A 24,139-nucleotide genomic window follows, 5' to 3' on the forward strand; every position below is an offset into this window, starting at 1 on the left:
ACAGAGAGCTTAGAGTTGGAAAGATTTCCCTGCAGATCAAAGACACCAGATTTATAATAGTTCAGTCTTAACCACTTGACCTATGTCCTGTCCTCAAACACCTCTGAGATTTTCACTATGATCCAAGATTAACCGGGCTCTTGGTGCCTCAATACAGGAATTGATTTTCTCAATCGCTCCCCCTTACTACCCATAAGGTTACAATCCCACTCAGGAGTCCACACTCTTGAGTTACACTCAGAAAGTGATTAAAGATGATGTATTAGTCTCTCTCACAGAGTAAATAAATGTGAAACACTAAAGCTCGATGAAGAGAAAAACAGAGTATTGAATATAATAGTAGGAGTTTTTACAGAAGGTAGTTCGCGTATTCAATCCTGCATTCAATGCTTCTTCGCGCTTTTTATAGTTGGAGAAGTTTAATAATTGTTAGATAGAACACCTTCTAGCCGTTGAGAGTTTGGTTGTGTGTTTTCCCATTTACAACAGTATTTGCCATTAATGCTTTTGACATGGTAGGTTACAGGCTACTTAAATAACTGTTAAGCTTGCTTCGTATTTTGTATTAATATTTCAATCCAATAAGTTTTTCATTCAAAATGAAACTCAGAAAGATAACTAATCAAATGATAATAATATTCATATGGTAGATGAGAAGGGAATTAATCAAACATCAGATCCAATAACTATGAACTGAACATCCTTGATCGAAGTCATGATCAATAACTGGTTTATCGATCAAGTTATAGACTAACTCATGATCGATCAAGTGATTGATAAATGAAAAGAGTGACTTGAGAAAGATCATCTAGAGAAAAGGCTCAAGGTCACTTATGATTTTGAATCCCTTAAAATAGAGAATTAAGATAAACAGTAAGGCTGAGAAAAGCTTGAAGAGAAATATTCAGAAGATTTTTGAATTTCACTGTAGCTTCTTGTTACTGAAAGAACTGGATCATTGATCAAATAAGTGATCAAAAACTGTTTGATCGATCAAATTATCGATAAAGATAAGCAAGAGAGAATTTGATTTTCGAGGTACATTGATCGAATACTTTATCGATAAATGGATGACAGAAAATTTGATCGATTAAAAGAGGTTTAACAAAGATTTTCACAAAGAGCACAAGTCCCATGATGATCGAGTAAGTGATTGATTAAAGATTGATCGATCAAGTGATCGATAAAAATATAGTTGAGAAACTTAGTTTTAAAATGCCAAGAAAAAGTTTGATCGATTACGTTATGTGAAAATAGGACATTCAGAAGAATGGATGATCGATCATTTTATCGATAAATCAATGATCGATCAAGTGATAGAAGAGGTGCTTAACATAGTTTAAACCAATAAAAGGGTAATGATCGATCATTTGATCGATAAACCGTTGGTTGATCAAGTGATTGATAAAGTATTTTTCAAAACACTTAAACAGAAGGAAAATATCGACAAACAGGTAAGTTATCATGTAATGACAGAACAAGTTATTGATAAAGCTGTGATCGATAAATGGTGATTGAGACAAAATATAACAAGAGTAAGAAGCTTTACCATTTCTCTATCTTCTCATCGATGACTTATTTATCGATCATGTGATTGATAAATACTTACCAAAAATTGTGTCCCATTATTTGTCAGTTGTTCAATTATTAGATTATTGATAAATTGATCGATAATTTTCTACAAACTTCTGTACAAAACAGTGTTAACAATGATCGATCAATTGATCGATCAACACATACAAATTGATTTATCTATCAAGTTATCGATTAACATTTCTGCTAAGTTATTTGTCTACACGGGAATTTTATCTATCATGTGATCGATAACCCATGATCGATCAACTTACTAAAACACAGATTCCTTAATTTGTTATCATCAAAATCTTAAATCTAACATTCTTTCCTTTTTTGATGATAACAAAACAAAGGTGTAGGATTAATCATATAACAATGTAAACCATATCACAAAACCAGCAAAGACTTATGACAAATCAAAAAACTGGCAGAAATGCACCACTGATAATGTTTAAAAACAACTTATAACAGTTAAACACCAGAATTCAGATTACATATCAGAAGTACATGAATCATAACATAAAAAACAAAAAAACATAAAACCACAATAAAATAAGAACTAAACTAAACAGATTCCTTCTCCTTTTTTTTGTCAGCAATAGAAGGTGGGAAGAAGTAGAAGTAGCATGCAAGGTGATTAAGATAGGAAGAGGGGGAATCTGAGAGAGTGGAAAGACAGCCTAAGAGATGGGTGGAAGAGGTAGAGAAGGAATAGGCTGAGGAACTATGATAATGGCTAGGGTAGCAGGAGGAGGAGTGGGAGAGGTGGAAGATACAGATAGTGGAGTAGAAATAGGAGAAGTGGGCATAGGTGATGGAGGTGGTTCAAGTTTAGGGTAAGGAGGAGATGGTGGGTGAGATAAGAGATCCTCAAAGCTGAAAGAGGTGCTTGGTGCAGACAAATTGTTGTAGAGAGAGGCTACCATCCCTTTTAAGTCTCTGATCTCCCTTTCAACATAATCAAACCTTTGAGAGACCTCTTTTTCAAAGATTACCATGGCTTGACAATGAAGATCTACTATCTTGGAGAGTTCATCGAATTTCTTGTCTGAAATTTTCCCATAGTCTTTGGACGTGGCATACAGTCTTTTTTCAAACTCTTGTAGCTCAGTTTGGAATATATTGTGAATGGTGTTGCCATAAAATGAGGGGCCTGAGATTTGAGAAGGTTCTATAGAAGATTCAGCTTCATCTTGGCCCTTTGAAGGACTTGTCATTGGCTGTTTTCCTTTCTCTTTTCTTGCCAATTTCTGTGAAGACCGAAAGGGCACTGAAATCTTCATCTTATTAAGATGGTTAATTCCAAATACAAGAACTTTTACTTTGACTTCTCTAGGCTCGAATGGTGCAATGTTGTGTCCTTGGAGGAAATATGTGACTAGCTGAGGATAGGGGATGAGTGTGGATTTGGATTTATTGAGGGTGAAATCCTTCATCTCACTATACATCAAGGCTCCAATATTGATTTTCTCTCTACTGATTATCCTGGCTAACAGTAGGTAATCATCCTAATTTAAATGTGAAAAACTGCCAGACTCATTCACCATGCTCCTCGAATAAGTGTAGTGGATTATTCTGTAATAATCACACATTTGTTTCGGTGGGAAGTTTAGCTCTCTTGGGTAGCTATCACTCTGCATCAAAATCTTATAAGCTTTTATGTCATTCCCCCTCCTCTGATAGATTCCGGATTTTCCAGAAGTTCATTTATCTTGGCAGAAGTGAGAGTAATGGTTCTACCTCTAAGTTTTGTTGTGAGATAATTGTGCACTAAATTATCTTGGTCATCATACTTTTCTACAGATTCTATGTTACAATAAAATCTCTTGACCACTTCAGGACAGTATTCACCACCAATACTCAGCCAGTTAGGATAGTGTTCTAGAGGGTTACTCAAATCTAATTTGATCTTCTTATTCTTTTTCAAATTATCCAAATCTATCGAGACCACAGGACAGAATTTTCAAGTTGCAAAATCAGCTTTGAACTTTAAGAGGCTTACATCTTGATCTAAATTTCTAACCAAGAATTAAGATGCTTCGAAAGGTATACCTTAGCCAGTAGACTGTTGAGACACACCCTCTCCTGTTCTCTGTTTCTTGTGCCGTGGTTGTTTGGGAACAGGAATTCGTAACACAACCTCCACAGATTTCTGAACTGAAGCTTCATCATCAGATTCTATTTCAGATTCTTCGGTCACAACTGGTAATTTGGATTTTAAGCCTGGAGACCGTCTCTGCAGTGTAGGTTGCCTAGTTCTTTCGGCTTGGCTTTCTCTGATCTTAAGCACTCCCTTTTTCTTTGAAGGCTTTTGCCTCACTTTGGGTTTATATCTCCTTTTCGTTGTAGGAGTAGTAACTTCTTTGGACTGGGTTAGCTTTTTTGTGTTTTCTTCTCGGTCAATTCCAGGTTGTTTGACCCTCACCATTTTTGATATACTGAAGGATTCTGAGAGTTTGATCAGTGAAAAGAGTGTTTGAAGGGTGCAGTAGAGATTGAGGATGTTTAAGGAGTGATTTCAAGTGGAAAGAGGTGAGGAATTAATGGAACAATGAGATTTTGGACCGTTGCGCAAGAACAGGAGAACAGTTTATCAAGCTAGGGTTATGATAACTGATGGGGTTTTTCAAAATCTAACCGTTATAAACACTTGATTTATTGATCAAGTTATCAATCAATGAGTGATCGATCATGTGTTCGATAAATAAGAAGAACACACAAGAACACTGAAGACAATTATTGATCAAGTTATCGAACAATGAATTATTGATCATGTTATCAATAAATGTTAAGTAAAAGCGCCTACCTGGCTTGGTTTATCGATCATTTGATCAATTAATAATTTATCGATCAGATTTTCGATAATTCTTACCCATTTGCTGGATTTGACTGTAATTCTACAATGCTATTGATTGATGTGTTGATCAGTAATTGAATGATCAATCAGATCGATAATATTCGTTTCAACTTCTTTCTTTTGCTCTATATACCTCATTTATCGATTAGTTGATTGATAAATCAACCCTTCCTTACAGCATGATTATCGATGTCTTCATCGATCATTCCATACTCTGTTCACCTCTGTTTTTTTTGACAAAATAGAGCTTCCTGCAAAACAAATTTCTATGCACTCTGATGCTTAAGTTAGTCTTTTAATCATCAAAACTTTAACTCTAAAGACTTAAATTAGAGAGACAACATGAGATTTCTTACAGCTCGTTGGGATTTACCATTCCCAATTCTCTTCTAAAGTAATTGAACTTCTATTGATCGAGGGGCTTCGTAAAAATGTCTGCTATTTGATATTCAGTGGGTATGAATTCCACTTTTACATCTTTCTTTTGAACATGGTCCCTAATAAAGTGATGTCGAACATCAATGTGCTTAGTTCAAGCATGATAAACTAGATTCTTAGATAAGCTTATAAACTAGATTCTTAGATAAGCTTATTGTGCTCGTGTTGTCACATAGAATTGGAATCTCCTTCAAGTTGATTCCTAGATCTTGTAGTTGCTGCTTTAACCATAGAATTTGGACACAATAGCTAGCAGTGGCCACACATTCTGATTCTGTGGAGGATATTGCCACAGTATTCTGCTTTTTGCTTGACCACGAGACAAGGCATCCTCCCAGGAATTGACATTGTCCACTGGCACTCTTTCTGTCTATCTTGTAACCTCCATGATCAGCATTTGAGTATCCCATTAGATATTCTGCTCTTTTCTTCGGATACCAGATTCCCAAATTTTGTGTTCTGACAAGATATCTGAGAATTCTCTTGACGGCTTCTTCATGTGATTCCTTGGGGACTGATTGGTATCTTACACACACTCTCACATTAAATTGAATGTCTGGTCTGCTAGCTGTTAGATAGAGTAATGACCCTATCATTCCTCTATATTTAGTCAGATTCACGTCCTTGCCCTTCTTGTCTGCGTCAAGTGAGATGGTTGAGCTCATAGGAGTCTTCACACTTTTAGCGTTTTCTAATCCATATTTCTTTAGTAACTCCTTAGGATACTTCGTTTGGGATATGAATATGCCATTTCTCTTTTGTTTGATTTGCAATCCCAGAAAGAAGTTCAATTCTCCCATCATTGACATCTTGAACTCTCCTTGTATTAACTTGGCAAACTCTTGACAGAGATCCTTATTAGTAGCTCCGAATATAATATCATCCACATAAATTTGAACAATTAGGAGTTCCTTTCTACTTCTTTTGATGAAAAGTGTAGTGTCTACTTTGCCTCTTTCAAAACCTTTTTCTATCAGGAAATTGTTAAGCTGTTCATACCAAGCTCTAGGAGCTTGTTTTAAACCATATAAAGCCTTTTTCAGTTTATAAACATGATTAGGAAAATTAGAATCTTCAAAACCATGAGGTTGTTCGATAAAAACTTCTTCCAAAATATAACTGTTCAAAAATAGACTTTTAACATCCATTTGATATAATTTGAAATCTTTTATTCAAGCAAAGGCCAAGAGTACTCGTATGGCTTCCAATCTAGCTACTGGAGCATATGTTTCCTCATAATCAATACCTTCTTCCTGATTATAGCCTTTAGCTACCAGTCTGGCTTTGTTCCTGATGATTTGTGCAGGCTCATCGAGCTTATTTTTGAATACCACTTGGTGCCTATGACCGGATGATCATTCGGTCTGGGTACTAGTTCCCAAACTTGATTTCTTTCAAATTAGTTCAGCTCTTTCTGCATTGCTACTATCCAGAATTCATCGAATAGAGCCTCGTCAACATTGACTGGTTCAATATGTGAAATGAATACAGAAAAGCACATTTCATTGAACACTTGTTGCCGAGTTTTGACCCCTTCATTGACTTCACCAATGACTTGTTCCAAAGAATGATTTCTATTATGTCTCTAAACTTTAGGCTGTTCTAAATTTTCTTGAGAAAGAGGTTCATTTGAATCAATCTTGTTCTCTAAAGACTCTTCTGAAAGTGCTTTGTTTGAAGATTTGTTCAAATTCAATTTTTCAAAATTTTGAATGACCTCAGTATCATCATCTAGAGGTTTTGAAATCGATTCAGTTTCAGCAGACACAACATGTATTGACTCTTCAATAGTGAATGTATGTTTGTTGAAAACTATATAAGCTTTGCTATGATTAGAGTAACCAAGAAATAAACCTTCATCAGCTTTAGGATCGAGTTTACCAAGATTTTCCTTGTTATTGTTGTGGATGTAGCACTTATTCCTGAAGATCTTTAGATGAGTCAGGTTAGGCTTCCTTCCTTTATATAGTTCATACGGAGTTTTCCCGAGCAGTGTTTTGATGTAAGATCTATTGGAGATGTAGCAAGCCGTGCTCATTGTTTCGACCCAGAATACTCGTCAAATCCCTTTCTCATTCAGCATTGCTCTTGCCATTTTCGTGAGCACTCTGTTCTTTCTTTCCACAACTCTATTTTATTGAGGAGTTCTTGATGCTGAGAAGTTGTGATCAATCCCATGCTCATCACAATAGTATGTGAATTTGTTGTTCTCGAATTCTCCTCCATGGTCAGACCTGATTGACACAATAGAAATACCTTTCTCATTTTGGACCTTTTTGGCAAAAATAATAAATGCATTAAATGTTTCATCTTTAGACGAAAGAAACAGAGTCCAAGTGAATCTTGAATAGTCATCAACTATCACAAGAGTATACAGGTTTCCACCAAAACTTTTGACTCTTGATGAACCAACCAAATCCATATGAAGCATTTCGAGTGGCCTTTCAGTTAAGACTATCTTCTTTGATTTAAACAAGGACTTTGTTTGTTTACCCTTCTAACAAGCATTGCAAATAATATCATGTCCATATTGAATTTTAGGTAAACTAATGACCAAGTCCTTTTTTGTTAATTTTGAAAGTTGATTCATGTTAACATGTGCAAGTCGTTTATGCCAAAGCCAACTTTCCTCCTTTTTGCTAATAAAACAATTTTCAGAAAGTTTCAAATTAATTTGAATAGTATAACAATTACCGTCCCTTGAAGCTCTTAGCTTTACGTTCAATTCCTCCTTCTTCAGTGGTAAGTCATCTTTGCTTATCACTAGACATTTCTCTGAATCGAAGATCACCCAGTTGTTTTTATTGGTACTCTGACTGACACTGAGCAGATTGTGACATAAGCCTTCTACATAGTACACATCTTCAACCTTTATCCCTTTATCGCTTCCTATTTCTCCGATTCCAGCAATTCTTCCATATTGATTGCCATCAAAGCTCACTTTGCTTCCTTCTCTTAGTTTGAGTGATGTGAACTTCTAGGTATCACCCGTCATATGTCTTGAGCAACCACTGTCGATGTACCATTTGTTTGTTCTAGGTGCTTTGAGACACTCCTGCAATAGCACAATCATGTTTTAGGTACCCATATCTTCTTGGGTCCTTTTTGGTTAGTATAGATTGTCCTAGGCACATAAGTACTCTTGGGCACCCATTTTAATGTCCCACAGGTTCCTTTCTTCTTGTGATGACAAGAAGAAGTTGTGTGACCTTTACGGTTACAATATGAACATAATACAAAAGGATTAAAGGAATGAACAGCATTTCTAAAGAAGGTAAGATACGACCAACCACCACTTTTCTTCTTTCATTTCCTCTTATCTTGAATAGGATCATATCGTATTCCAGTTTTATCCACTGAACACTGTTGGGCTCCCAAAATCACTTTGAGCATTTCATTGCCTTTAGTGAATTTCTCCAAGGTTCTTGTGAGGTCCTCAATCTTTCTTCTGTTTTGCTCACATTCTATACATACTGGAGGTGGAGTTGTGCTATCTTTCTGCTTCACTTGCTATTCCTCCAAAAACTTTTTTTTCCTTGGAGCTTACCAACTCCTTTGCAATTCTTACTAATTCTGAATGTAATGCATTGTATTCAGATTGTAATTCATCATAGGAGGGTTCATAAGTGATTACCTCATCTGTCTCTGAATCTTCATCTTCCTGAGCCACAAGATAGATGTTGGTTGTTTCTTCGTCATCGCTCTCTTCTTCCTCTAAGGAGCTATCTTCCCAAATTGACGTGACAAAGGCTTTCTTCTTTCTGAACTTCTCTTTCTTCTTTTCTTTATCTTTCATCTTGGACAGCTGAGGACACTCTACTTTGATGTGTCCCAGCTTTTTGCATTTAAAGCAGATGATTGGATCTTTTGGCTCATTTTGAGATATGGAGGTTTTACGTTTTAATTGAAACCTCCTTCCGGCTTTGTTTCTGTAGAATTTCTTGAACCTTCTAACTATAAGACCCATTTCATCATCTTCCAAGTCCTCTTCGTCTTCATCTTTACTCTCTTGGGTTCTGTGAGCAATGCCTTTGCAATTCTTCTTGTTCATTTTCTTTTTGTATTTCTGTTTGCTTTCCTACTCTACTAGACTCCCAAACAGAGCTATGATAGAGCCAATTCATTCTCTCTTCATTTCCTCGATAGTTGTTACTTTCAGCCCCCATTCTTTCGTGAGAACACTTAAGATTTTTCTCACTTGGTCCTCTTGACTATACTTCTTTCTAAGTGCAGTGAGATGATTGATGAGGTGTGAAAATCTAACTTCGTCCTAGATGCTTTCTCCGTCCTTCATTATGAACAATTCAAACTTCATGGGGAGGGTGTTGATTCTACTCTGTTTTATACTGGTTGTTCCTTTGTGAGCAATCTCTAGTGCCTCTCATATTTCTTTTACAGTTTCTAGATTGGAAATTCGAAAATACTCTTTTTAGCTAAGTGCATAGGTCAGTATATTGATAGCTTTATCATTTAATGTCACTAGCCTTTTGTCTTCTTCATCAAACTCCCTCGAACTCTTACGAAATTGTTGACCGTATTCAGTTTTCATTAGAACATAGTTGCCATGTTCGATCACATCCCAAAAACCATACTCGATAGCTTTGATAAAGATCTTCATCCTCATCTTCCAGAAGGTGTAGTTTTCTTCGTTGAAACCAGGAGGCTTTGATGTTGAACATCCTTTGGGTAGCACACTGTCTGCAAAATTTGCCATGGATCTCTCTTCAGACTGTTAAGTCTTTACTGAAGAGACCTGCTCTGATACCAAATGTTAGTAGCAGTCTCACCCAAGAGGGGGTGAATTGGGTGAGTTATAAAAATTTTAAACAGATTGAAACAATGAAATTAATAAAAACAGAAAGCTTAGAGTTAGAAAGATTTCCCCGCAGATCAAAGACACCCGATTTATACTAGTCCGGTCTTAACCACTTGACCTACGTCCAGTCCTCAGAACACCTCTAAGATTTTCACTATGATCCAAGATTAACTGGGCTCTTGGTGCCTCAATACAGGAATTGATTTTCTCAATCACCCCCTTACTACCCGTAAAGTTACAATCCCATTCAAGAGTCCACACTCTTGAGTTACACTCAGAAAGTGATTAAAGATGATGTATTAGTCTCTCTCACAAAGTAAATGAATGTGAAACACTGAGGCTCGGTGAAGAGAAAAACAGAGTATTGAATGCAATAGTAGGAGTTTTTGTAGAAGGTAGTTCGCGTATTCAATCTCGTATTCAATGCTTCTTCGCGCCTTTTATAGTTGGAAAAGTTTAATAACCATTAGACGGAAGAGCTTTTAGCCATTGAGAGTTCGGTTACGTGTTTTCCTAGTTGCAACAGTAGTCGCCATTAATGCTTCTAACATGGTAGGTTACAGGCTACTTAAATAACTGTTGAGCTTGCTTCATATTCTGTATCAATACTTCAATCCAATAAGTTTTTCATTCAAAATGAAACTCAGAAAGATCACTGATCAAATGATAATAATATTTATATGATAGATGAGAAGGGAATTAATCAAACATCAGATCTAATAACTATGAACTGAATATCCTTGATCGAAGTCATGATCAATAACTGGTTTATCGATTGCGTTATCGATTAATTAAGATGAACGATTTTGAAACAAATAACTATGTTTATCGATCAAGTTATGGATTAACTCATGATCGATCAAGTGACCGATAAATAAAAAGAGTGACTTGAGAAAGATTATCTAAAAAAAGGCTCAGGGTCACTTATGATTTTAAATCCCTTAAAATAGAGAATTAAGATAAACAGTAAGGCTGAGAAAAGCCCGAAGAGAAATATACAGAAGATTTTTGAATTTCACTGTAGCTTCTTGTTACTGAAAGAACTGGATCATTGATCAAATAAGTGATCAAAAACTGTTTGATCGATCAAATTATCGATAAAGATAAGCAAGAGAGAATTTGATTTTCAAGGTACATTGATCGAATACTTTATCGATAAATGGATGACAGAAAATTTGATCGATAAAAAAAGGTTTAACAAAGATTTTCACAAAGAACACAAGTCCCATGATGATCGAGTAAGTGATTGATTAAAGATTAATTGATCAAGTGATCGATAAAAATATAGTTGAGAAACTTAGTTTTAAAATGCTAGGAAAAAGTTTGATCGATCACGTTATGTGAAAATAGGACATTCAGAAGAATGGATGATCGATCATTTTATCGATAAATCAATGATCGATCAAGTGATAGAAGAGGTGCTTAACATAGTTTAAACCAGTAAAAGGGTAATGATCGATCATTTGATCGATAAACCATTGGTTGATCAAGTGATTAATAAAGTATTTTTCAAAACACTTAAAAAGAAGGAAAATATCGATAAACAGGTAAGTTATTATGCAATGATAGAACAAGTTATTGATAAAGCTGTGGTCGATAAATAGTGATTGAGACAAAACACAACGAGACTAAGAAGCTTTACCATTTTTCTGTCTTCTCATCGATGACTTATTTATTGATCATGTGATCGATAAATACTTACCAAAAATTGTGTCCCATTATCTGTTAGTTATTCGATTATTAGATTATTGATAAATTGATCGATAATTTTCTACAGAACAGTGTTAACAATGATCGATCAATTGATCAATCAACACATACAAATTAATTTATCTATCAAGTTATCGATTAACATTTCTGTTAAGTTATTTGTTTACACGGGAATTTTATCTATCATGTGATTGATAACCCTTGATCGATCAGGTGATCGATCAACTTACTAAAACATAGATTCCTTAATTTGTTATCATCAAAACCTTAAATCTAACATATTGCATTGATTTCAAAGAACCAATGGGTACTTTCATTTTCAGTTAGTTATTGATACTTGTTAGCCATTATAGTCATTGCTATGCTATTGTCAATGTCTTTTTGTGCTTTTTGTAGTATACTCTGTTTTGTAATTTCTGGTTTTTATGAGTCTTGCTGGTACATGTCTTTGGTATTAACAATTAAAGTAAAGGAAAATAATAAGTACACTTACTCGGGTGACAAGTGAAGTTAGGAAATTCATGTTAAGAATTAGTTATATTTACAAGTTGATTGTAGTAATTTCATGTTTACTAGTGTAAAAAGTGAAGTTAAGCAATTTTATAACAGCATTTAGTGTATATACAAAACAATGGTGGTAAATTCATATTTATTGATGTAACAATCAAAGTTAGACCATTTATAACAAACATCAATGCATTTACACGTTGATTGTAACAACTGAAGTTATGCTTTGTTTTGAGTTTTTAATGTTCTGCATGTGCAAAACTATTCATGGTACCTGTTGTTGTGCTATAGTAATAACTTAATTCATTGAGGTTGGAGTTATTATGGTTGCATATGTTGAGGATTGTTTTTTATTCTTAACTCAGGAAATTTTTTTTGGTAGACTCGTGATTCCAATTGAGACACATCACATTACTAGGCCAAATTTTCTTCACTATGATGAATGCACATATACTATCTTTCTACAACTATCATTGACTACTTGTCGTCCTGGAAGGCCTAGAACTCCGAGGATTAAATCTCAATTCCAGCAGAAGAAAGTGTATCATTACTCAAGATATGGTGAAACTAGTCATACTAAAAAGACTTGTACAAATCCAAATACTGCATGACTTTATTGTTGGACATAGTCTTTTTTAGTGTCATATATAGATGCTTTTATTTATATATATATATATGTATCCCAAATGTATTTCTGGAACGGTTAGGGAAACACCTATGACAACCCATTTAGGTATTTTGGGGTTGGTTGGAATTCATTTTGTATAGTGCCATGGATAGAGATAAAAACTTTCATAATGGTACTTGGAGATAAGTTATCCCAAGTATTGTAGTGAAATTGGATGCTAAGTATGTAAATGTATGAGCGCATTAGTCTACTTACAAATGGACATATTTCTGTTCTTAATCTACATATCTTTGTTGCAAATTCACAAATTTCAATTGAAAATAGTTCCTTCTAGACTTGTTAATTATCATGTTCAACTTTTTCAATTAAATTAGCCAACTTGCAAATTGACGTGTTTTTATTTTTAATGTATGCATCCTCATTGCAAATATGCAAATTCCAGTTGTGAATAGTCTCTTCCAAACGATTAACTTTTCTAATTAAATTAACCTACTTGCAAATAGACGTATTTCTATTGTTAATTTATATATCCTTATTGTAAATTTGCAAGTTTCAGTTGTGAATAATTCCTCCCACACTTGAAAATTTATCAAGAATATTTTCAATTAAATTATCTCACTTAAAAATAGATGTATTTCTATTATTAACTTATGTATTCTTGTTGCGAATTCTCAAATTTCAATTGTGAATAATTTCTCCTACACTTAAAACTTATCAAGAACTTTTTCAATTAAATTAATTCACTTGAAAATGGACGTATTTCTATTATTAATTTATGTATTTTTATTGCAAATTCTCACATTTCAATTGTGAATAATTCCTACCACACTTGAAAATTATCAAGAACTTTTCCAATTAAAATAACTTACTTGAAAATAGACGTATTTTTATTATTAATTTATGTATTCTTGTTGTAAATTCTCAAATTCTAGTTGTGAATAATTTCCCCCATACTTGCAAATTATCAAGAACTTTTCCAATTAAATTAACTTACTTGCAAACAGTCATATTTTTGTTGTTAATTTATGTATCTTTGTTGCAAATTCACCAATTCAATGTGTGAATAGTTCCTCCCACACTTGTAAATTATCATGAACTTTTCTAATTAAATTAACCCATTTGTAAATGGATGTGTTCCAATTGTGAATTTCTATATCGTTATTACAAATTTGGGAATTACACTTGTGAATAAATTGAGACAGTGAAGCCTCTTGTTCAAGACTTGTAGGGGCGACGGTGAAAGCTCTCCTTACCAGAATAGTAGCGATGGTGAAGGCTCTCCTTACTAGAGCAGCGAAAATGGCGAAGGGTCTCAGTAGCAACGATGGACGAAGCCTCTCATTGAACACGAGAGAATACTAATAAATATGACTATACCCTTCATCAGATATGAGAGAAAGTGAATTGAGAATGCTGAGAGAACAGAGCACAGAGAACCCAAACCAGTTTTTATGCGATAGAGGAAATTTGGTTTCTATTGTGAGAGACTGAGAGTAAAACCCTATAGACCCTTTTCTTTTCTTCTTCAAACATTAACGGTAACCTGGATATTTTGCTTCTCAATTTAATTTCAGTTTGCCTCCAAAAGCCTGCAGTGAAGTTTCAAGGTGTGTTTGGATTAGTGGTGAAAGAAGTTACTTTTTTCCAATATGATTTTTACAAAAGTCAGATTAAGTAAAAGTAAGGTAGTGTGATGTGATTTATGTTTGGATTGACTTTTATAAAAAAAGTCAGTTTGAGAAGTTAAAAATTGCTTGGATAATTAATAAGAAAGTAAGTTTAAATATAAAATAACTGAAAATAAAATGAATTTTGGTAAGTGATACATATCTAATATTATATGTCTATAATCTGACAATTGCAACAGAAATATTGAAAATGAAATTATTAAAAACAAACAATTAATTTATTAGGAAGAAATTAAAAAAATACTAAAAATATTCCCTCCAGTTCAAAATATAAAACAAACTTTCTTGGAGGGGCTTTTTTTTTATAAGATAAAATTTATTTTTATCTAAGTATTTAATGAGTTTTTATTTTTCAGTTTTACCCATTATATATTCTCCTTACTTCTTGATTCATTTATTGCATCTTTTACTTATTCTCTTCATTAATGAGGACATATTTAAAAAAATGTATGCCTTACATATTTATTATTTTAAATTGATTTTAACTAATTTTAGATAAATATAAATAGATAAATTTTATATTATTTTTTGAACCGGATGGAATACTTGATTAAATATATTTAATGGATAAAAATATATATAAATTAAAATATATACGTAGAGTATTAGTCGAATTGAACGGTTACTTAGCACCCCTGTCTTTTTTTTTTTTTCCAGCCACAAATAGAGACCATTATGCATGTAGTAAGAGGATAAATGGGCAGGTAAAAAATTTAAAACGTAATTAATGTTGGAACGCTTTGTCTCACCACACCGCGTCATGGAAGCCTAAGGAGGGAGTTTCATTCTAAAAGCTCATTTGGTCTCAAAAGTTCGATTCCCGAAATATGATCCCAAACAATATTTTAACCCAAAAAGTCACATAGAGAGGCTCGTTTGGGCCTCCAACCGTGATCCCGGACACATCCTCAAAATTGTTTGGGCCTGAATTAAAATTACGTTACTGCAGAGGTCCTTCAATGAAATTTGCCCCAAAAAGAAAAAACTATTCAGTACAGTCAATGGGAAGACGCTTCTTGACTAAGAAGCTGATGTTCGTTACGTGTATGATGCCCCACGCACAGAACAACTGCAGATTGTCATTTGAATTTGAATTTGAAGTTTGAAGGGTTAAATTCTAGTCCATTTCTCTCCTAACTGTATAGGGCGCAGAGAATCCAAAATTGCCTTCAATCCTATCAAACCTGCTCGCCAGTCAGAAGCCGATTCCCTGAGAAACTTGCCAGAATTTCACAGAAAAGTATCACAGTTCTTATAGTTCCGGGAGTACTCTCGTTCTTTCTCTTCCAAAGCCATACTGACTCGTCAATCGTCACCCACAAATGTCACGGGAAGGCGACGTCGATTCATCAACTCCAGCAGCCTTCAGGCGCCGCTGGGATGTGATCCTGAGCTTTAGAAGTACTGATAATTGTGGTTGCTTGACCGAACCCCTCTACAATGCCCTCCAATCAAACGGCGTTCGGGTTTTTCTCGACGACGTTGGATTGGATCGCCGTGACCAGATAGACCCGAGTCCGCTCGGAGCTATCGATGACTCGGCCGCTTCGATCATCATCGTCTCTCCTAACTACGCTTCTTCTCACTGGTGTTTGGAGAAGCTCGCTAAGATTTGTGACTGCAGGAGACTGATTCTGCCGGTGTTCTTCGACGTCGATCCGCATGATGTCCGGAAACAAGGGGGTCCATTCAAAGATTCTTTCGAGGATCATAAAGCCAAAAGGACTGAAGAAGAGGTACTAAGGTGGAGGGAAGCTATGGAGAAAGTAGGTGGAACTGCTGGTTGCGTTCTTCCGAATCCCAGGTCTTCTCTAGTACTGACTATTCATGTGTACAGAACAGTAGGTAGTTGTAAATAACACTTACATCTATTTACAGCTACCCACTATTCTCTACACTTTTTTTTTTTTTTTGGGCACCACTCTGCCTTTATTGATGATTTGCTGTATTTCTGCTAAAGAGAAAAGGAAGATGACCAAATTCGAGTTCTAGTGAAAAGGATTCTGAGAGAACTGAGTAATACTCCGGAGGATGTGGCTGAATTTACCGTGGACTGGATGCTCGTATTGAGAAATTGTCGGAATTGTTAGACTTGAGATCCAACGGCATAAGAGTGTTGGGATTGTATGGGATGGGTGGGGTTGGTAAGACAACCCTTGCAAAGGCTCTTTAACAGGCTCGTTGTGCATTTTGAGCATCGCAGCTTCATTTCAAGTGTTAGAGAAGTTTCATCGAAAGACGGAGGTTTAATTGCTCTAAGAAACAAAATTATCAGAGACATTTCCTCTCAAGCAGTTGTCGGTGATAATATTTTTGCTTTCAGAAGAACAGTTGATCAACATCGAGTTCTGATATTCCTGGATGATGTGGATGATGTGAAGCAACTCGATACTCTAATAGGAAAAAGAGAATGGTTTTGTCAGGGAAGCCGTATAGTAATCACCTCAAGGGATACACGTGCTTTGCCTGAGACTCATGTTAATGTCTTGTACGAGGTTAAGGTATTGGATGACTCTTCTTCATTTGAACTATTCTGTTACCATGCAATGAGAAGAAATGAACCTGCAGACAAAACTCTTTTGAAGTTGTCGAAGGAAATTGTGTCTCTCACGGGAGGGTTGCCTTTGGCTCTGGAAGTATTTGGTTCAATGTTGTTTGGGAAGAGAAAGGAAGAGGAATGGACTGATGCTGTGAAGAAGTTGAAGCTGACTCGACCAGGGAACGTGCATAATGTGTTGAGGATCAGTTATGAGGGATTAAATGAACAAGAGAAATGTATCTTCCTTGACATTGCTTGTCTGTTCGTTCAGATGTGGATGAAGCGGGAAGATGTGATTGATGTACTGAGAGGTTGTAGATTTAATGGAGAGGAAGCAATCAAAGTTCTCTCAAAAAAATGTCTGATCAAATCAGAGAGGAGGACACCATTTGGATGCATGATCAAATTAGAGACATGGGAAGGCAAATTGTTGTAGATGAAAACCCTGTTGATCCGGGTATGCGTAGCAGATTGTGGGATCGACCTCAAATTCTTGCTGTTTTGAGGAATTTGAAGGTAAGTATCCTCAAAGTGGTCTTATTGTTCGATTCTGTTTGTTTGATTTGAAGTGCTTCACCTCTCCGTTATAATCGTTATTAGGACAACAAAATTGATTGATTTTCCGTCTATTATTTAGCATTTTAAAGATATTGTTTGATTCTAACAAATTTTAAAAGCATTGTATATAATTATGTTTTAGCCTAAATTGAATGATGGTGGTTAATATAGATGACTACATTGCTGTTAATGAGTCGTTAGAAAAAGAATTTAAAATTAAATGGTGATCACAATCTTTTAAAAGTATATTTTGGTAAAATAAAAGTTTATGCGGTCGTGCTGCTGGTCTAATGGGGGCAGGAAAAGAGTGACTTGGATATAAAATAAACAAATAAATAATTTATTTATTTGTTTTCCTCATCTGAGTCACTCTCTTGGACCTAGTTTTATAGGGGAGTAATGATAGATTATACTCTCTGCTCCTAAATATAAAACTTATTTTGTAGTGTAATTTACACTACAAAATAAGTCTTATATTTAGGATGGGAGGAGTATTATTTAATCATATTGACTTAACCTTACTTAGGGCCTGTTTGGTTTGAGGGGAAGGTAGGGGAGGGTGGGGTAAGGAAGGAGAGGGGAGGTTTTATCCTCACCTTATTTGGTTTGATTAAAAAGGAGGGAAGAGAGGGATATTTAATGATTCCTTGTTTGGTTTAAGAAGGAAAGGGGAGGGATAGTAATAATCAATTTACCATTTTATCCTTATATATTAGTTTATACTTTTTTATTGATATATTATATAAATTAATTTACATCTTAATTTAAATCATATAATTTAATAAAAATTCAGTCTTATGATGTTAATATGTGCATTAAAAAAATTGATACAATATTTTTTTTAATTCTAATTAGTATAATAATATATTTGAAACAATCAAATTAACAAATTTTATATGCTCTAAAAAAATTGAAATTTTATTCTCTTTAGGCTATGCCTTTTTTCAGCTTTAAAATATATTTAATAAATAATATATTTATAAAAAACAATTAATTTTATAATATTATAATTTTTTATTTTTATAATAATTTATATTAATTTTTATTATAATATATTTTTTAACTATAATATTTTTTATTTTTTATTTTTTACTTAGGATAATATATTTTTTATTTAAAATAAATATTATAATAGCATATTTTATAGGTGGTTGTGGAATATAAAAAAATCATAAGGATATAATGGTCCAAAAATTTAACTCCACTCCAAAAACTTCCAATTTAGAGGAGAGCTAAAATGGAAGGAGGGAAGGGAGGGGAGGGAACATTTTGGCTTTCCTTCCCTCTAAAATTTTTAATCAAATGAGAGTAGGGCTTCATTTTCCCTCCCCTCCCCTCCAACCAAACACACCCTTAAGGTTCGCTAGAATATTGTGATTTACAATACCGTAACACGTCATCTCTTTCCATGCTGTGGATATATAAGACCAATGGAATTGCTTGGCATTCAATTCAAACACGTATACGACATAAAAACAGCTGCTTCTTAGTAGATTTGGCGATTTACAGCATCTTTTCGACGCCTCTCACCCTCTGATTAGAATATCAATTTCCTATATATGTTGTTAAATATTTTGTTGTTCTGGAAACTGCAGAGAACAAGTAGAATTCATGGGATGGTCCTAGACTTCGAGAAAGGAGCTGCTAAATATAATAAAGGTGATGAAGCAAGTTCTGGGGAAAAGCTTCGATCTGGTTCCAGTTTTGCAAGTGCCGTGAGATTCCTTAAACAAATGCACAGGAAATATTTTCAACGGGTTGAGAGGGACATGGAGGCTGGAGTGCTTCACACCAAGGCCTTTAAATCAATGGCGAACTTGATGCTGCTTCAAATCAACAATTTGAGATTGGAAGGGAAGTTTAAATCTTTCCCCGCAGAATTGAGGTGGCTACAATGGCAAGGATGTCCTTTAAAATGCTTGCCTTCTGATTTTTGGCCCCGAGAATTGGCTGTCCTTGATCTCACACACAGCTATATTGAAAATTTGTGGGATCGGAAAGGCTACAAGGTATTCTTCAACCTTCGTGCTACAATTATCATGTTCATCATCTCATTATTATTGTTTTTATCTTTTTTCTGGCGCCTCGCATCATCAGATTATTACTTCTAAGTGTATGAATAACTAAAGCACGGACAATGGAGATGTGCGACAAAATTGTTGTACTGAAATTATTTATCCCAAAAAAAAAAAAAAACTTTACATGCCTTAGTTTAGGCAAAACTTTTTTTCCTGACCATTTGTTCAAAAAAAAAAAAACCTAGGTGGAAGTTTTAGATAGTTATTGGTAGGTATTTCAGTGAAATTTATATAGATATTTTGACCCCTCGATCGACACTGTACAATCGGATTTTTTAATATGTATACATGTTTGTATGTGAAAGTTTGTCCACATGTACTTTTTTTTATCAGAAAACCTATAAGACTCAACTAAATTTCAATACTGCCTCTAGTTCTTACTATAAGACCCAATTGATTAATTTGGAAAGATTATAAAAGTTACTAAATTACTACCTCCGGTCCTAATTATAAGAGGTAGTTGACTAATTTGAAGAGATTAAGGAAATAAGTTAAGTTAATTATTTGTAATAAATATATGTTGTCTTTCCTACAATATCTTTACTAATCAAGTATATTGGCTATACCCACCATTGTTAGAAGGACTACTTTGGGAAAAAATGTATAAATATGGGAGACAAAATGGATTAGGGTTTTATATTTAAGACCAAAATAAAAGTCAAATAAGGTTTTATATTAAAGACTGGAGGTAGTACTTAACTATAGTATATGTTACGTGATCTCTCTAAAATACTTATATATCAATTTATAATTAAGGTAGATTAGTTTGGATAAAAATGATAGATATAAATACTTTGAAGTAGTTTGGTAATTTTTTTAATCTTTTTAAATCAGTCAATTTGGTCTTATGTTAAGGACTAAAAGCAGTATTTCTTCTTATTTTTCATTCTATTTTAGTTTATTTGGAGATCAGAATATCAGTTGTGTTTAAGGTTTATCCTTTTTGGACCAGAGTGAATTCTATCTGTTTTCTTTCTTCTTTTATTAAAGCATGAACTGAAGCTTGTTAAATGTGGCGTGAAAATCAGCATATGACTAAAAAGGCACTAATATAAATGGGAAAATCCCCCAAAAAAAAACTGTTGAATTTCAAAGTTTTAAATCAGTATTGGTTCCCACACTCGTAAAGAAAATGACTACACTCAAAAAGCAAATGACAACACATTTTTGTAATAATTCTTGGTTTGGAATTTTAAAATTCACCAGTTATTTTTTTGGGATTTGCCTAATATAAATTCTATATATCATAATAACTAATTTTGTTGGCACGCAGGTACTAGAGAACATATTGGTCATTAACCTCTCCAACTGCTACCACCTGGAGGCTCTCCCTGACCTGTCTGGCTGCCGAGGTTTAGAGAAGATCATTCTAGTGAACTGCATCAAACTAAGTAGGGTTCACGAATCAGTTGGCAGTCTGATCACACTTCGTCATTTGAATATGACACTTTGTAAAGAACTTACTGGGCTACCCAATGATGTATCAGCGTTGGAAAATCTAGAGAGCCTCTGTCTCTCCGACTGCTTGAAGTTGAAATCGTTACCAAGAAACATGGCCAACCTGAAATCACTAAGAAAACTCCTTGCTGATGGTGCGGCTATAGAAGAGCTCCCCCAAACTATTCTTCACCTTGAGAAACTTGAAACTCTTGTTTTAAATGGTTGCCATCACTTAAAAGGCTACCCGACAACATAGGACTCTTGGTTTCTCTACAAGAGCTGTCTCTCAACAAATCTGGATTAGAAGAACTGCCCAACTCTGTTGGGCGTTTGAAAAACCTTGAAAAGCTTGGCTTGATGCATTGCAAATCTCTCACTGGGATTCCTAATTCTATTGGAAATCTCGTATCACTTTCAGAGCTTTGGCTTTTTGGTAGTGCTATTAGAGAGATTCCTTCTTCGATTGGATCATTGTCTTATCTAAAAGAACTCTCAGTAGGAAATTGCAAGTTTCTGAATAAATTGCCTGAGTCAGTTAAGTCTTTGGTTTCCATTGTTGAGCTTCAGCTAGATGGGGCAGCTATCACAGATTTACCAGATGAGATTGGAAATATGACATTACTTAAAAAGCTTGAAATGAGAAATTGTCAGATGAAATATCTACCTATCGATTGGCAACCTCACAGCCCTCACAACCTGGAACATTTTTAAAGGTAACATTATAGAACTCCCTGAGTCTGTGGGAAGGCTCGAGAATCTAGTCCATTTAAGGTTGGACAAATGTACAATGCTCAGAAGGCTTCCACATTCTATAGGACATTTGAAGTCCTTGTATCATCTTCGGATGGAGGAAACGGGTCTGACAGAATTACCTCAAAGCTTTGGCATGCTTACCAGTTTAAGGACGTTGAAAATGGCCAAGAAGTCCGAAAGTAACATGCTTCAAGATTCTTTTGTGATATCATCTTTTTTCTGCAATATGATATTTCTGTGTGATCTGGATGCTTGTGGTTGGAGAATATCTGGGAAAATTCCTGATAATTTTGAGAACTTGTCCTCTTTAGAGACTTTGAATCTGAGCCAAAACAAATTCTACAGCCTTCCTTCCAGCATGGCGGGCCTTTCCTTTCTCAAAGAACTTCATATTCAAAATTGCATCGAGCTGGTTTCACTTCCTGCTCTTCCCTCAAGCTTGACGAAGCTGAATGCTGCAAACTGTTGTGCCTTACAAAGCATTCATGATCTCTCAGATTTAAGGAGTTTGAAGGATCTGAACCTCACAAATTGTGTACAATTGGTGGATATTCTTGGCCTTGAACGCTTACAGTCTCTGAGGTGGTTGTACTTGGGTGGATGCCTTAAATGCTCCTCCACAGTCCGCAAAAGGCTTTCTAAGGTTCATTCTTTCCCTCTCTTTCCCTCTCCCATCATCAGTGAATAAGTAAACGAAGATTGGAAGTACCGATACATTCATGTTTATTTTTGGTATAAACCAGATCAATGTCTTTTTTATCATTTTTATTCCGTAGTAGTCAACTGATCCCCTTGTATGACAGGTCACACTGAGGAATTTATTGAACTTGAGCTTGCCAGGAACAAGATTACCCAAATGGTTTTCGGGACAGACTGTAAGCTTGTCAAAGCCCAAGTACCGTGAACTAACGGGTGTAATCATTGGTATCATTCTTTCAATCAACCATGATGTACCTCGTGAAGCACGAAATGATCTTCCTGGAGTGGTTGATATCAAAGTAGATGTCTTCAAACTCGGCAAAAATACATGCACTTCAGTATTGGATTTGCGGGGGTTGCCAAAAACCAATGAAGAACACATGTACCTTTGCAGGTACCCAGATTACCATCATCTCTTATCTTTCATGCGAGATGGTGACACATTACGTGTGACTCGGTTAAACCCACCTGTGGATAAGGGGTTAGAGTTGAAAAAATGTGGGTTTCATTTGATCTTTGAAGGCGATGACGATTACGGTGGAACTGAAGAATGTGTCCAGAAACTTACAATCTGTGTCAGAAAAATTGGCAAAGTTTTTTAACACTTGCGAAGAAGAAGGTAACTCCGCAGATGGAATTGAGAGTGAAGATGATGATGGGTAGCAGAAGCAATTAGAGACTCAAGAAAGGGAAGAGAGAATATCATCATCTAATCCCAATAAATCCAATTTCCTCTCTTTTGTTTGCTGTTTTTCTTCTTGTTGAGCTGGTTGGTGCTAAAATTTGTCTTCATATATGATTTATAGAAGATTGTTAGCTTTCAGCATCTGAAATTATTTTTGCATGGGGTATAAAATGGCACCGTCAGATTATCCCAAGAAAAAGAGGCACAATGAAGGATCAAACCGTTTTTTTGCTACGGCTATAATCCACGCTCGTGAACGTGCTTGTCACTGCCCTTCCTTATGTGAGGCCTTGTAAGAGTTATTATTATTACTATTTTATTCTTTAACACCATTAGTTTCATTTAACGGAAAATGCTTACCCAAAAAATTTAAATAGTAATTTTGCTATTTAATGCTGACAATGTGTAACACCTCACATAATTATATCAATATACGCCATAAAATATTTAATTTAAAAGTCCATACATATTTTTAATACTGCAATTAAGTCAAAATTTCAAAACATTTCTAACATAACTTAACAATATAAACTATTAGTCTTATAGTCATGGCAAATAAAAATATAACATAGCATGTGCTTGAGGAGCACAAAAGCCTTCACGGCTCACTCCATTGGTGCCTTCTCTTGATTCCTACTAGATCCTTCGCCTGAAAATTGTTAATATAGGGGGTGAGATCAAACGTCTCAGTAACTACTGAAATTCTAACCTATACAAGCAAATCATATATGATAAACCAAAAATCTGTTTATATGTGTGTATATAAATATATTAAAAATCACGGATTTGAGACATCCAATTCAATTTCATTTTTTTTTCCAACAATATACCAATATCATTTTTTTAATATGTCCAAAAATAATGCAATATGCTGCCTCCCTTATATCACCGTCCACCCTTATACCGCTGACTGGAGCCATAGGCTAACACATAGTCCGATAGGAACTAATCCATTTTACTGAATTATTCCAAGCTCACCGATACTAGAGATATATCCGGCCAAAGATATAAAGCTCAAGCTCGGACTATGGCTCCCCTCCTTTGTGAATAGGGAGGTGTCACATGTCCCACAGCTCCAATAAATTCCCGGCCAAAGAAAAACATGGAAGAAGGGGCCCTGACAAGTGTCATCCACTGTGCACCGAGTGATGGCATACCATGTGGTAAT

General features: G+C 35.0%; 1 pseudogene; it reads left to right on the forward strand.

Annotated features, from left to right (window-relative positions):
- The first annotated feature begins 15,447 nt into the window (after positions 1 to 15,447).
- Positions 15,448 to 22,888, forward strand: LOC114757081 (disease resistance protein TAO1-like; annotated as a pseudogene).
- The last annotated feature ends 1,251 nt before the right edge of the window (positions 22,889 to 24,139 follow it).

This window comes from Neltuma alba, unplaced genomic scaffold, assembly GCF_004799145.2.
Source record: "Neltuma alba isolate B1F8T4 unplaced genomic scaffold, ASM479914v2 tig00010560_pilon, whole genome shotgun sequence".
NCBI classification, from domain to species: Eukaryota; Viridiplantae; Streptophyta; class Magnoliopsida; order Fabales; family Fabaceae; genus Neltuma; species Neltuma alba.